Raw genomic sequence first — 17,075 nt, 5'->3', positions numbered from 1 at the left:
GCCTTGTGTATTTGGCTAATTTTGCTTAAAAATGTTTACAAGGCTATAGTCTTGTGAAATGTTTACAAGGCTATAGCCTTGTGAAGTGTTAACAAAACCTTGTGAAATGTTAACAAGGCTATAGTCTTGTGAAATTTTACAAATGTTTACAATGCTATAGCCTTGTGAAGTGTTTACAAGGCAATAGCCTTGTGTATTTGGCAAATTTTGCTTGAAAATGTTTACAAGGCTATAGCCTTGTGAAATGTTTACAAGGCTTTAGCCTTGTGAAGTGTTAACAAAACCTTGTGAAATGTTTACAAGGCTATAGTCTTGTGAAATTTTACAAATGTTTACAATGCTATAGACTTGTGAAATGTTTACAAGGCCTTGTGAATTGTTAACAATGCTATAACCTTCTGTATTGGGCAAATTTTGCTTGAAAATGTTTAAAAGGTCTAGTGAAACGTTTACAAAGCTATAGTCTTGTGAAATGTTTACAAGGCTATAGCCTTGTGAAAATGTATTCAGCTTTGTAAATTTTGCTTTTAAATGTTTACAAGGCTGTAGCCTTGTGAAATGTGTACAAGGATACAGCCTTGTGTATTTGGCAAATTTTGCTTGAAAATGTGAAATGTTTACAAGGCTATGAAACGTTTACAAGGCATAGTGAAACGTTTACAAGGCCTAGTGAAATGCCGACAAGGCATATAGCCTTGTGAAACGTTTACAAGTCTATAGCCTTGTGAAATGTTTAAAAGACCTTGTGAAATGTTTACAAGGCTATAGCCTTGTGAAATGTTTATAAGGCTATAGCCTTGTGAAATGTTTATAAGGCTATAGCGTTGTGAAATGTTTAAAAGACCTTGTGAAATGTTTACAAGTCTTGTTTACAGTTTTGGTTATAGTCTTGTGTATTTGGCAAATTTTGCTTGAAAATGTTAACAAGACCTAGTGAAATGTCTATAAGGCTATAGCCTTGTGAAATGTTTGCAAGGCTATAGCCTTGTGAAATGTAAACAAGGCCTTAGCCTTATGTACTTGGCAAATTTTGCTAGAAAATGTTTACAAGGCTATATAGCCTTGTGAAATGTTTACGCGACCTAGTGAAATGTCTACAAAGCTACAGCCTTGTGAAATGTGTATTTGGCAAATGTTGCTTGAAAATGTTTACAAGGCTATGTGAAATGTTTATAAGACCTAGTGAAATGTTTACAAGGCTTGTGAAATGTAAACATTTTAAAGCAAAATTTACAAAGCTGAATATTTCACAAGGCTATAGCCTTGTTTACAAGGCTATAAGCCTTGTAAACATTTCACAAGGCCTTGTAAACACTTCACAAAGCCTTGTAAACATTTTCAAGCAAAATTTGCCAAATACACAAGGCTATAGCCTTGTTTACATTTCACAAGGCTATAGCCTTGTAAACATTTCACAAGAATGTAAACATTTCACAAGGCTATTTTCACAAGGCCTTGCAAAAATGTTCAAGCACACAAGGCTACAAAAGCCTTGTAAACTTTTTCTAGCAAAATTTGCCTAATACATAAGGCCTTGTAAACATTTCACAAGGCCTTATAGACGTTTCACTAGGTCTTGCAAACATTTCACAAGGCCTTGTAAACACTTCAAGGCCTTGTAAACACTTGCTAAGTACACAAGTCTATAGCCTTGTAAACATTTCAAAAGTCTATAGCCTTGTAATCATTTTCACAAGGCCTTGTAAACATTTTCAATCAAAATTTCAAGCAACAAGGAAACAATTTGCCAAGTACACAAGGCTATTTGTAAGCATTTCACAAGGCTATAGCCTTGTAAACAATTTTGCCTGAGAGTGTGTACAAGGCTATAGCCTTGCGTACTTAGCTAATTTGGCTTGAACATGTTTACTAGGCTGTAGCCTTGCGTCCTTGTGAACATTTGCCTGGAAATGTGTACATGGTAAAAGCCTTGCGTGTATATAGCCTTGTGACCGTAGCAAATTTGGCTAGAAAATGTTTACAAGGCTTTAGACCTGTGTACTTAGCCTTGTACACACTCTCAGGGAAATTGCACAAGTACGCAAGGCTATAGCGTTGGAATATTCTTGTGTACTTGTGAATTTTTTCCTGAAAAAGTGTACAAGTGTATAGCCTTCTTTTAAGTCAGAAAATGTGTAAAAAAAAATACTGCAAATGTGTACAAGACCTCATCATTGTGTACATGTGGAATTTCGCCTGAAAATGTGTACAAGTCAGATTCCGGAGTGGCATCATGCTTGGATTCTCGACTGAATGCACCGAGTTACCGACGTCAGCCTCTTTAAACATGCGAAGGTCCTTCACAGATTGTCATTTTTCGCTTACGAACTTAGAACTCGTTTTCCAAAATGGCCACTTCTATCCCAAATGGCCACTTCTGTCCTAAATTGCCTTTGCTGTAGGAATTTACTTTTTCTTTGTGACTGGAGTAGCTCGGACGGTCCCGTCCCCTGTACACAAATGAAAGAAAACTGAAGTTACAATAAAACAATACTGCTTATTAATTGTGTCGTAATTTAAAAAGATTGGGAGTGTATTTGAATACATCTCATTTAACCATGATTTTTGAATGACTTCTAAGTGTGGTGTATCACTGTAAGGTGCGCATCGTGGCGACACATTCATTCTTTTTAACATAAAAACAATCTTGAAGTCAAATTTTAAAATGCACAATTTCAATTCGATGTCCATGTTAGGTTTCATTTCAGTTATTAAAAGAGTCGGTTGATGTTGGGGTCTCAAAATTCATCATTGCAATAACCTTATGTCTCAAAATTCATCATTGCAATCACTTATCTTTCTGAAAGTTTGTATACACTCAGCGCCTTGAGTACCTTGTTTGGTAAATTCGTGCGCTATATAAGACTTCGATATTATTATTACATTCATGTTGTAAACCAAACCAAATCAAGACCTGGCTTACTGCAGGAAACCATCAGGAAGCTGGGGAATGATCCATGTCACTAGTTCACAAAATTCCATGGGTAAAAAATTGCCAAAGACAACAACTATTCAATCAGTATTCTAGTACAAATATCCAACGGATATAGTAGAAAGCAAATCGTAATTCACTTACAATAATTGTGTCAACTTGTTGAAATAGCTTGTGTACAGACGTCGGGGACCAGATGAGTGTTTGTGTAGCTGTTGTAAGACAAGGGGAGAAATAAAGGATATCTAGCGCAGTTGAATAAAGGCAGTGAACACTATTGGTAATTACTCAAAATAATTATTAGCATAAAACCTTACTTGGTGACGAGTAATGGGGGAAGGTTGATAGTATAAAATATGTGAGAAACGGTTCCCTCTGAAGTGACGTAGTTTTTGTCATTAAAATGCAATGTATTTTGAAATCAATCTGTAAAGAATTGTTATCCTTAAAGGCAGAGGACACTATTGGTAATTACTCAAAATAATCATGATAAAAAAAAACCTTTCTTGATTTCGAGTAATGGGGAGCTGTTGACAGTATAAAACATTGTGAGAAACAGCTCCCTCTGAAGTGACGTAGTTTTCGAGAAAGAAGTAATTTTCCACGAATTTGATTTCGAGACCTTTAGTCTAGAATTTGAGGTCTTGAAATCAAGCATCTGAAAGCACACAACTTCGTGTGACAAGGGTGTTTTTTCTTTCATAGTTATCTCGCAACTCCGACGACCAATCGAGCTCAAATTTTCACAGGTTTGTCATTTTACGCATATGTTGAGATACACCAAGTAAGAAGACTGGTCTTTGACATTTACCAATAGTGTCCATTGTCTTTAATTGATTAAAAATGAAAGATTATAAATAACTGCTGCAAACTGCTCACCAACTAGAACGAACATTGCAGAGTCTTTCTCAAAGGCTAAACAAACATATTCAATTTTCTTAGCCGTCCAACTATTAAATTAGTCACATACATTGCAAAAATCGGATGATAAAACTTACGCCATTGGTGTTATCACATAAAGATACCAAAAAGGAATCACAACTTCCACTATGTGTTAAAAGAGAGTAATATCTCAACACTCAAAACAATTACCTTCTGAAATGGTGTATCTTTAAAGACTGTATTGTGTGCGCTGAAAAGAGGGGGCTGTAAAGTTGCACACTCGCCTTAAAGGCAGTGGAAACTATTGGTTATTACTCAAAATAATGATTAGCATAAAACCTTACTTGGTAATGAGAAATGGATAGCTGTTGGTAGTATAAAACATTGTGAGAAACGGCTCCCTTTGAACTAACGTAGTTTTCGAGATAATTTTCCACGAGTTTTATTTCGAGGCCTCAGATTTAGAACTTGAGGTCTCGAAATCAACCATCTAAACGCACACAACTTCATGTGACAAGGGTGTTTTTTCTTTCATTTTTATGTCGCAACTTTGACGACCAATGTAGCTCAAATTTCCACAGGCCTTTTATTTTATGCATATGTTGAGATACACTAAATGAGAAGACTGGTCTCCAATAGTGTCCAATGTCTTTAACATTGATCATTAATAATTTGATTTAAAAAAATAAAAAATAATAGCCTACTGATTAGGGTTCACCACTGCTAATATAATGATTTAACTAATATTGTTCAATTTGATGTCAGATGGCATGATTCAAAAGACGCAAGTAAAAAACCAACGTGAGCATGTTGTAATTATCATGAATACAATTTTTCAATTGACAACTCCCTTCGTATAAATGTGCCTTAACAAGCTTTGTGTTCATCGAATGAAGTGGAATCAATGAGTCTATGGTTAGCGTTCAAGTGGCGCATAATGCTTTTAATGAAAGTATAATTGTTTGATGCTGAATGCAGGTCGAGTCCGTACACGAATGGTATTATTCAATAAAAAGCACTTTGAATGCTGAGGGACCTAAGGGTAAATAGTATAACTAGAAACCTGCTTTTATGTTCTGATGTCACTTTGGCTGCAGTTATTGGCCCAGACATATCAGGTTAAGAAACACATTATAGTCGAACATCTTTGTAGTGGAAAAGGCAAACACCAAATTTATAATTTCCCCTCAAATGAAAATGCCAGAGTTGCCTGTACTGTTTAGTACCATCAACAAAGTGTGATTTTAGTTGTTGGAAGCGTTCGACTGTTTTAACCCGACGTAAATCAACAATACAACTCAAAGGCAGTGGACACTATTGGTAATTAGTCAAAATTATTATTAGCATAAAACCTTACTTGGTAACGAGTAACGGTATTGATAGTATAAAACATTGTGAGAAACAGCTCCCTCTGAAGTGACATAGTTTTCGAGAAAAAGTATTTTTTCACGGATTTGATTTCGAGACCTCAGCTTAAGAATTTGAGGTCTCGAAATCATCTGAAAGCACACAACTTCGTGAGACAAGGGTGTTTTTTCGTTCATTATTATCTTGAAACTTCGATAACTGATTGAGCTCAAATTGTCACAGGTTTGTTATTTTATGCATGTGTTGAGATACATCAAGTGAGAAGGCTAGTCTTTGACATTTACCAATAGTGTCCAGTGTCTTTAACGGTAAAAATTATATGTTTTATCGTGTGGTCGCCTTTTTAAGATATCGTCGAAAACGGAAGAGTAATACATTATCTGAGAAGCGTTACGATAGTAACGCTTTTCAATTTGGGCCTTTGGTATCTTTTTTTACATAACCACATTACTTTGAAATAAATTGTTTCTCAAAATGCTTTATACTTCTAATCAAAAGGTTGTATTGCCATTAATCTTAAGAGTGATATACCACACATTCGCCCCTTTAGACACATGGTTTTGGCAAAAACTAGGTGTTTCGCGAGATTGGATCCCATTTAAGCTTAGATACGAAACTTATAATAGAGTATTATCCTCGACAACCAGTTTAATGCACATACCAATTCACAATCAAGGGCAAAACCGATTTGAACGCAATTTTACGCCTAATATGTTTTCTTGTAATCAAATTAAATTCCAGTGCAAAGTAATAACAACTGAAAGTACTTAAACGAGTAACTATTGAAGATAAGACATCACGTGAAGTGTTACATAACAAAACAAAAAGACCAATATAGATCATTGACTACACAGATATTTTATGAATCACAACTTGTTATAGTTGGAGATGCCATATTTGAAATAATAAAGTCTAGTTGGAACACATTGGAGCATTCAATAAACCCAAAGTTTCCACCTCAAACTAACACTAGATTCATCATCTACCATAAATATCAATATATGAATACAGATATTTTATGAATCACAACTTGTTATAGTCGGACATGCAAACTTTGTAATAATAACGTCTACTTAGAACCAACAAACTCATAACACATTGGAACATTCAAGGAAATCAAAGCCTCCTACTCAAACTAACACTGAATTCACCATCTACCATTAATATCAATATATGAATACAGATATTTTATGAATTACAACTTGTTATAGTCGGAGACGCAATATTTGAAATAATAACGTCTAGTTGGAAAACATTGGAGCATTCAATAAACCCAAAGTCTCCACCTCAAACTAACACTGAATTTACCATCTACCATAAATATCAATTTATGAATACAGATTTTTTATGAATTACAACTTGTTATAGTCGGAGACGCAATATTTGAAATAATAACGTCTAGTTGGAACACATTGGAGCATTCAATAAACCCAAAGTCTCCACCTCAAACTAACACTGAATCCATCATCTACCATAAATATCAATAGAGTGAATGCATGATGATTCATACAAAAAAATTGTTTTTGTTAGTTTTCTTTCTAATCATAAATATCAGAGTTGATCTGGCTAGGGGCTGTTATGCTTCCATTGTTGAGTTCCCGACTGGGTTGGAAACAGTCTCTTGACTTGCAGCCGACGCCTTTCAGAGCAGTTTCCGTTTCAAAATCAACCCCAAAAGGAGATTAATAACATAATTATGTCTCCTTGGAAGGAGCTAAAATTAATTACCACCGAGTTCAAGATGTTAAGACGTATATATGACTCAAACTAGGAACTACTGTACGGCATTTCGGCTCCAGTACCTCGAGCGTATACCGTGGATACAGCTATACACCAAGCACGGAACCCAGGAGTCAACATACCGCCGTCAAGCGCTGCATGGATACGTTTAGGGTAGGTGCATTACATTTCTACTCACTGTTAAAGTCACTGGACACTACTGTTGCTAGTTTCTCAAGATAATTGTTAGTATATAAACTTACTTGGTAACGAGCAACGGAGAGTTGTGGATAATCTAACACAATGTGAGAACGGCTCCCTCTATTAAAGGCAGTGGACACTATTGTTAATTGTCAAAGAGTAGTCTTCACAGTTGGTGTACCTCAACATATGCATAAAATAACAAACCTGTGAAAATTTGAGCTCAATCGGTCGTCGAATTTGCGAGATAATAATGAAAGAAAAAACACCCTTGTCACACGAAATTGTGTGCTTTCTGATGCTTGATTTCGTGACCTCAAATTCTAAACTTGAGGTCTCGAAATCAAATTCGTGGAAAATTACTTCTTTCTCGAAAACTACGTCATTTCGGAGGGAGCTGTTTCTCACAATGTTTTATACCATCAACTTCTCCCCATTACTTGTCATCAAGAAAGGTTTTATGATGATAATTATTTTGAGTAACTACCACTGCCTTTAAAGGTATTGTAGTGTTTGAGAAAGGGGTAATTTCTTACTAAAATATTTAAAAGTTTCAGGCCTGAATTCTTGAAAACAAATTGGCATCTGAAAGCACACAAATTTATGCAATGAGGGTGTTTTTCTTTCGTTATTCTCTTTCCACTAAACTCATGACCAATTGAGTCCAAATTTATTTTCACAGAGTTGTTTATTTTTTGCATATGTGGGGATACACCAAGTGAGAGTACTGGTCTTTGACAATTACCAAAGGTGTACAGTGCCTTTAACTTCTCAATCGCAGTAAACTAAAGTAGAATTTGAAACTTTGCGAGGTGGGTTTTGCGGTAGCACCACGCATGTGTAAATCTTTTTGAGTACAGTGTTGATTCTGAGAAAAAAACCATCACTATCCAAAAGAGATGAAGGACCAACATTACTCAAAAGAAATTTAAAAACCTCATCGCACACCTCAGTCACCCAAATCAAAGTAAACTTTGGTCACTACGTTCAGGTTTAGCTTGAATTTAAATTATAACTTATGCCGGTGAATTTCAAGCTTAGAAGGATGTTTTTTCTGAGTAAGACAAATCGATGATGTCTTAATCATGTCGTTAAGAAAGATACACAAATAATACAATGTCCTGTCTAATTTTGAGTATTTTTTAACAACCCACCAGTATTGCGTGAATAACCCTATTGAACGTGTCAAAAAGGAGGTTATGTAAGTGGTCATGGGTGGAGTGCGGCAGCTTGCCTTTCTTTTTTTATTCCCAACACAACTGAGAGTAGCAGAAGTTAAACTCAAGTCGAGGCTTCCTAAACCTGTACATGAAGGGATGTTCACCCTTTTGCACTCTGGCGAGAAACGCAAACATTAGCCAGATAAATACACGCACGTGTAAAGTATAATATAAGGCGTTTGCAATATTTGCAAAATTCGGGAATCGGTGCAGAGATGGTGTTAGCACATATGTTCGCCATCTCTAAACCAATTTACTGGTTTGTAACATGCAAGTTAGACTAAAATTAGACCTAATATGCACCGAATCTTGTCACAATCATACCAGATTATTTGTGGACGTATCAGGAGTAAGGCAAATATTTCATTTTATTTTGAAGATCAGACTACAAATATATCGCCCAACACACACGGAAAATTCAGTTATGATTGACGGCACCGGCCCGACGGATTTAAAGGCATTTGATAAGTTCAAATAACTGGGAAAATATATTACTTGGTTATGTAGTTATGTAGTTTTTGCTAAAAGAGGTTAACAAAATGTTGGAGACTTCATTAGCAAGACACATCTACGGCGCGGAAACGGTCACGTAAAGTGAAACGCAACCCCTGGTGTAGTTCGCAGCACTGTATATAAGAACACGGTTAATAAAAAACCTCGAGCAAGACCATTCCAGCAGCCAAGTCAGCAATACGATGGGTAATTAAAATACAACAATAAACCGATTACTTGATAAATATTTAAAATCGTAATCACCGACCGCACCAAGCTTGATGCAGAGCAGTCTAATCACATTATTATTAATATTGTTATTATTTATTTGACTAAAACATACACAATTGCAAAGGAGCAAAATACAAGAAGACGAATAAAAAAGTAAACCATACAGCAGAACAAATTTAGCAACAAAAAACACATTAAGTAGCCATTGGAACATTTAGTTCCAGATTTCAATGAAAACCCGAGTTTCGTGGCAAATGAGCCATACTTGGGTTTAGTCTGACAATCCGGAACTCTTGTAAAATTCGACCTAGAACATTTCAATTGTACTGACCTAGACCTTAGTTTGACTCAACGGTACCTAGTGTTGTAACTGCAAAAGGCCAAACAGAAAATCTAAAATGAAGAATCTTGAACGCAAAGGAGGAGCCTTGGAATTCAAGCTCCGGTCAGCCAAATACATTTTTGATAGGAAAAAAGGGGAAAAAAAGAAAAGAAAAAAGTGGGGTGAGTTATCTATAATCAGAAGTCTACTCAGAACATGTGATGATTTAAGGCAAAATAAACCACTTTACTTTTAACCTTTCCCTTGTTTTAACCCTAACCTATTGTAGATGTAGGTAGGCCTTCCGGAAAAAAAACTGGATTGCTAATTTCAAAAGATGGTCGCGTTTTTAAAATATCGCTGAAAATCCGGGGCGAACTATTTCCACGCACGAAGAATAATCCCACAGGAATACACGTACGCGGCACGTTTCTCAGGGTCAAATTTGAGGGCATGTTTTTATATAACCACATTTAAGTCGAATTAACGATGCTTATACTATCAAATGTTTCTGTAGTTTTCAAACCAAAGTTGTTTTTCTGCCATTCATTTTACGAGTGACCAGACGTACACATTATTCCCTTTAAACAATCTGAACCAGACGAAATCACAACTTCGCTGACCGTACGAATATTTCCCTCAACTGTCGAGAGTAATCAAAGGTTTAACTTGGTCAATATCTAGAGTAAGGTCGAGGTCATGGCTATACACTTGGCAAATAATCTGTCTTTTTCGATTGAAGGTACTGCAGCCGATTTCACGAAACGCTAGGATGAGTCCTATCTCGGGTCAGGGGTGGATATCACAAAGAGTTAGGACTAGTCCTAACTTATGACTAGTCCTAGGAGATACTAAAAACGTATGGCTAGTCCTAAGCTAGGACGAGTAACTCGTCCTAACTCGAGTTAAGACTAGTATTACATCTTTGTGAAATCCACCCCTGCACGTGTAACCCGTCCTCACTTAGAATGGGTTTAGTTCGTCCTACGTCTTCCGATACGGAATTTAACTCGTCCTAAAGTCCAGTTAAAGATTAATCCTATGTTTGGAGAAATCGACGGCTGGACACCTTTGGCAATATTGTCAAAATCCAGTATCCCCACTTGGTGTTTTCTAACTTATGCGTAAAATAACAAACCTGTAAACATTTTGGCTCAATTATTGGTCATCGAAAAAAACACCCTTGTTTGCATTAGTGTGCTTTCAGATGCATAATGTATTCAGCTGAAATGTTTTATTATTTGAGTAGCCTTGCTCAAGGCAGTCGAAAAAGACCGCTGCTGTAAAAGCCACACCTACACTTTGAGTGAAATGTGTGTACCGGTAACAACATTGCACGACACGACGACCCCCGTACGCTATCCGCATGCGTCGGCCGTTAGGCCGATATGCCTAGCGGCCTGCGCATGCGGATATTGGTACGAGTGCGGATGACTTGTGCACAGATAGTCGTACAGTGGGCATTGAGCAATGTGACAGTGTGTATACGGTTGGGTCGTGCGGTGTGATTATACACGCTACGCACTAGTGTATACTGGTGGGTTTACAGCGGATACTTTTCGGAGTGAATAAGGCTATTATTTGAGCGACAAATTATTCTCTGTCTCAAAAAAACATTTACTTCAGAGGAAATGTTCGTTACCAAGTATGTTTTCATGCTAACAACTATTTTGAGTAATAACCAGTAGTGTACAGTGCCTTTAACTCTAACTGCAATTAAAGTTGAAGGGGTGCGCACCTTGGAGAAAACAAAACCTACTTATTCTCGCCATTTTTAAATGATTGCCCTTTGGAAATCACGTCTATAGATATCGCTAATTCAATTTCGACTGACTGATTGTCAATCTGACAAATGAGGAGAAATTACACAGGAGAACTGCTAAAAGGCCCTGAAAAAGCGAACTGATTCTTGAATGCATTGTATCTGACAATTTGAGAGCGAATCAATCAAGTAATTCTCTAAGTATTTCAGGGTTCTTTGTTTCCGCACGAAGTCAATGCTTGTACCAGCTGTATGAACAAATAGACAAAATGAGTTTAATCATCACGGTCCATACAACGTTTTGATTCAAGTTAATTTTAAAAATACTGATGTAAGCCACATACATTGACTTTTTAAAACTTAATTCAAGCTAAGGCCCGGCCTCAATGAGCAGCGAATGCTACAAAATACCAAATATTTATCAGAATAAATGTCAATGCTTTTACTGTATGCGATCATTTGAATTACCCTTTTTGGGATCTAATTGTTGTATTGTATTGTATTGTATTGAATACACCGGCCAAAGGATACCAAACAAAAATGGTTGAATACTTTCGTAGAACATAAATGTCTGACATTATGGATATACAGTTTTTTTTCTTTCTGTGACAAGATTACACAAAACGGATACAAAACTACCAATGGACAACCGAAGGCCATAAGATCTGTATAAATATTCTCGGCGCTCTTATTTGAGCAAAACGAGAAGAGTGGTGTTCTGTGCATACGATAAGCTTACGATAAGCTCCTAAAAAAAATAGTGCGGGTCAAATACAGTGCTTGCTTTTGGGAATTGTAACGATTCGTTGCCATGTTTGTTTGGCATTATAGGACTACCGCATTTACTGAAGCGCAACATTGTCCAATAATTCCAAAACATTTTAGACATGATCTGTTTTCATATTTTCTAAACACAAACTCCTTATGTGTATCCTTCACTGGTTGCTTAAAAAAATATGATGTATTTGCTATTTTCAAACGGAAGTAGTTCCGCAACGTGATACACCCCAAAGCTTAGACATATACCAAATTACTGCTGTTGGTGTGTTCTTTCCAGCCATGCATATAACTCAATCCTTGAAATTGTCAACATCTGACTCATTTTCACGTAGCGGGTCACATATAGCGTCAACATCGTATATAGAAACCTTTTTTTCTGGATGCTTCCTGTTCCCCCCCCCCATGCGATCCTAAAACAGCCTTTTTGAAATATCGATTAGAAACAAGGCTCACAGTTACGTTAATTAAGGGTACAACTAATTAAACATACACTTTTGATATACCGCTGCAGAAAAACAGGATATCATAAATACAATATGTCCTTTGTTTTCATGGGTAAAATGATATTACGGAACCCTTGAGTTTTTCGCCAACCTCATCAATGACGTTAGTACTTGTCCTTTGTCGAGTATTGCTTAAGTCTCCTTGATATTTAACTCATTGCAAGTACACCGCAACACTGACTTCTTAATGGCTTTAAAATGGCTTTCCAAATAAAAAAAAAATAAAAAAACCTCAATCCGAGCACGCGTCTCTTTGCTGACTAACAATGTTTCTAAGATTCACATTCATTGAACTTCACTTGACTTCACTTCACTTCCCCGGGCAACACACGGATAAATAACACGATAAATACTACACAGAGAACAAGCCTGCGGAAAACCAAAAAGCGAAAATAATCACTATCCAATAAAAGAAATAATTTCGGGCAGTAAAATTAGTCACAATGCGCTGAAAACTTAGCGTAGGCTAGGACTACTGTCTCTGCCAGCCTCCATGCTTAAACAAAACCCTTTGTTTGAGCATGACCTACACAATGTTCAAACACATTGTCTAAAAAGACATGTTATTTGATAAAACTTGTCGGTGAGACAAAAGGCCAGTGAATTGAATATGGAAAACAATTTGATGCTCATGACTCTCTTTTGTCTTGTTTTGTTTCTCGCATCTTGTCATTTTTCGGAACGTGTTTTAAAGGGCTTTGGAATTATGAATCGTCTGAAATGCTTTACACTATTGCATACGAATTTCACATTTTGTATAAGAGCGAAACGAAAAATGCAAACAACAATTAAAATCGCGTATTAAAAAAGGTCGACTTACGCAAAGCGCAAACAACATCTTGTATGTACACACAAAAACACTCATTGCCCAAGAGTTAAATAAGTTTAATGTTTCGAACGGAAATTAAAAGCATTGAAATGTAGGCCTTAGCCCTTGGTGGTCTTACATAAATGCTAACCTCACCTCGAGGGGATGTGCTAAAAACAACGCTGATTGACTACCAAAAGTCACTGCGTTGTATGCACGCTCGTTAAAATTAGAGAACTTAGATAACTTGTCGTGCGCTTAGCACAAGTCTTTCAAAATGCAAGTATTTTGACTCGATTCCATTTTAACTGAATCATATTTCCACATGGTCATCCTAAACTGCATATAGCTAGACATAATGTGGGTGCGTTCGTTTAGCTTCCCTGGGTCGACCCCGGCCTGCCCCGGTACGTTCGAATAGCTTTGACGGGGCTCAATAGTGTGCCACCTGTGAGGTGTGTCACTTGGGGGTGACCTGAGGTGCATGCCGTCACCACGAGAGGGCGATCAGTGTGATCGTTCGATTAGCTCTTGTCAGGGGTTCACCCGAGTGAGCACCGCGGGGTCGACCCATGGAAGCTAATCGAACGCACCCATTATCACAAGATCAAAGAAGAATAAGAGGGTTTAATGCAGGCCTACCAGTTGCTCTCAGACATAATTATGCCCGGTGGTTTGCGGGTTACCATACTTGAGTGCGTGCAGAGCAGAACGGACCCTAATTCAAATGTACTAGATTCTGGAACATTTGAATTAACCAGTTATGAGCAAGCACGACATGCTGGGAAAATGGCAGTCGTGCATTGTACGTTATCTAGGTGTGCAATGGGTCAATACAAAAGATAAGGCTCCCTTTTCCCACAAATTAATGTCGATCAGCAGTGTACAGACAAGCGGATTTTAAATCAAAGAAGACTCGTGTAACACACAACGATGAGTGACGAAATCCTTGTTTCGTATAATTATCAATCGCGGTAGTCTAGTTGGTAAAACACTGCTCTAGAATTGCAAGGGTCGTGGGTTCGAATCCGACACCAGTAATATGCCTGTCGTGGGTTCGAATCCGACACCAGTAATATGCCTGTGATGTTTGTTTACAGGACTCGGGAAAGTACTGAGTGTACAGTGCTAACACACATCGGTGTATGGGTAAAAAACCAAAATTAATATTCTTTATCCCCTATCCAAATTTAACATATATTTATAGTAATCATTAAAACATGGGGTCGTGGTGGCTAGTTGTTATTTTGGGATGCATTGAGTTTCTCCCCAAAGAACACTAAAGCAATGTATTTAAATCAGTCCAGATAATCACCAATGGTAAAGCAGGACCCGATCGGCAGAATTATCCGAAGACAGAAGACTGTACTACATGTATCGATGAGTAAAGTACAACACAAGTCAAACTCGCCATTCATCGGCCTTCTGCGAATTTCTGGGCATTTCCTCAATCCGAATTTCATATTCTAGAGATAGTTTTCTTTCCATCTGCCAGCTGTTATTTCGATCGCCATCGTTTACAAAGAGACAAAACGGTTTCCGATAGTTCTGCCCAGGTTTATAATAATTCACAAAAGTGCTAAAGAAAATATTATAGTGCAAGTAATGAGTAGTATTAGTTTGCGCCGATCTAACAAAGAACAGGAAATTTCCGACCTATTTCATTGTTTTTGACCTTTTGTTCTAGGGGTATGTTTTTCAGTCTGTTCTTTAGTCCCGCTTCTTGAATGGCTTGAGGCATTGATTAGAGCCTCACACGTGCGCAGGTGGGTCTTATGTCATGAATCAAATTGCTTATTCCTGCCTTATAGTATGGCGTCTTACAAAGGGGGTTAATAGAATCTAAGCTTGGACTGGGTATTTTTAGGATCCAACCTGACCATCCCCTTCACTGTGTCTATACGTAATTCTAATTAGCACCTGTCACTTTCAAATGTTGCATTAATCATTATAGATGTCTCAATTCTTTTGAAGTTGTTGTTTCTCGTATAGGTGGGGGTGGATGAAAAGATAGTTTTAAAGACAAGTCACAAAAACCGTTTTTGACAAGATAGATAATGAACATGTTAAAGGCTAGGGGGTGGGTGGATGTCACAATATTGTAGTTTATGGTAAGTGGGACTTGTAAGTTGATTATAACGATTTAGTGACGTTTGTTGTAATGTAACGAAATTAATATTTCTCAACTGATTCGAATTTCTAAAGAGATTTGGTTCGACATTAAGCTCCGATCGTATCATTTGTTTCTCATTGATGACCAAAGTACATACACTGATTGAAAATAATGTTCTTTGCAGAACCGTCAACGCCTTCAATATTGGTTTTCAACAGTTTGTTTTTAAACATAAACGAGTCGTTTGTTCGAAAGTCTTAACGGCATCTTTTTTGTATCCATGCTGACCCTAAGTTCTTTATATTTCATAAAATTACGTCACATAAAGTATTTCGTCCAATCTTAGTAGTAGAAATCTGAGTAGGATTTGAAACTTTGCATGGTGGATATACAATTTGGAAAGGTTTGCGGTAACACCATGTAATGACTATCTCTAATGAGTTGGGCTGGTTCTGAAAAGAACCGTTGGTTTCAACTCGACGTTTCGATCAGTATGCTTTGATCGTCTTCTGGAGAAAGCTGAGACGTCGAAACTTCCGAGTTGAAACCAACGGTTCTTTTCAGAACCACCCCAACTCATTAGAGATAGTCATTACATGGTGTTACCGCAAACCTGTCCTTATAGAAGAAATCTATTCTCAATGTGGATTGATTTTTTATTTATTTATGTGAAATGGTTTGAACATAAATAGAGGTACGCAGCGTTCTCTTTGCGGTGATGTTTGGATACAGAGTTATCACCACATCTGATACACCATGGCCTCTTAATACCGTCTGTTTACATGCCTGAGGTTATTTTGTAATAATACAAATCCATTATTACCCGTCAAAGATTAATTCCGATTTAATTCTTAACAATTGCCGCAGGATTGCCGGCAGTAGTCACACACAGGCGGTTTGCTCAGCAGCAATGTCCTATAGCTTTTTTTTCTTCTCATTTGTTATGTAGCTTGAGGAATAATCAAGGATCACAAGTGATATCTTCAAACAATAATTGAGAGGGTTTCCAGTTTCAGTCAGACTAAAAATAATGTGCAAACCTTTTTTAGAGCTCAAAAGACTGCCCATAATGAGATATCTGATACCTTGTCTATTAGTCGTATAGCTGTAGGCAGTATTACGCTGTGTTCGGTTTTCCCTGAATCAAATAGCAATTTAACAGTCCCCTAAAAAGAAACATCTTTTTGAATACTAGTTTCTTAACTTGCTCGAAATATCAGCAAAAGCATATCAGCATAAATTCAGTCTGGCTGTGTGATGTGTTCGTTTGCTATTTGTTTTGATTGGTAGTTTTTTTCTGCTCCAGTTAATGAGTTTAAATTATCTCAATCTTTTTTTATTTTTTATTTTTATTTTTTTTAACTCTTCTTAATATTTGTAAAATTACTCTTCTTTGTAGAAAATTAAACTCAATTCAGCCTCTTTTAGAGAGTCTATGTACTTTTTGTAAGAAAAAAACAACACAAGGTCTACAGATTTACACTAAACTTACACAGTTTGAAGATAATGATAGTAGAAAGCCTGAAGTGCTGTAGTTTTTGAGAAATGAGTAAAACAATGTCATGGAAATAATTGTCGTCTCACTGATCATGAGACGAAGAAAATTATTTTAGCATGTAAAAACGTATTTTCATGACATTGTTTTCCTCATTGCTCAAAAACTACAACATCTCAGCAACTAATACTTTAAGGTACGCTTTCTACTATCATTATCTTAAAACGGTGTAAGTGTAATGTAAATC

At 36.9% G+C, this 17,075-nt stretch overlaps 1 long non-coding RNA gene across 1 annotated transcript in view; it reads right to left on the bottom strand.

Moving 5' to 3' along the window:
* Window positions 1–341: 341 nt before the first annotated feature.
* Window positions 342–17,075, bottom strand: part of LOC139939451 (uncharacterized) — an 82,209-nt gene continuing 65,475 nt past the window's right edge. The window contains exons 2-3 of the long non-coding RNA XR_011786311.1: window positions 3,077–3,144; window positions 342–2,450 (exon numbers count right to left, since the gene is read on the bottom strand). This is a non-coding gene — a long non-coding RNA (uncharacterized lncRNA). The remainder of the gene's footprint in view (window positions 2,451–3,076; window positions 3,145–17,075) is intronic.

The sequence above is a fragment of the Asterias amurensis genome, chromosome 7 (genome assembly GCF_032118995.1).
Source record: "Asterias amurensis chromosome 7, ASM3211899v1".
Taxonomy (NCBI): Eukaryota; Metazoa; Echinodermata; class Asteroidea; order Forcipulatida; family Asteriidae; genus Asterias; species Asterias amurensis.
The sequence above is the reverse complement of the archived record's forward strand: the minus strand, read 5'-3'. Positions and strand labels throughout refer to the sequence as shown.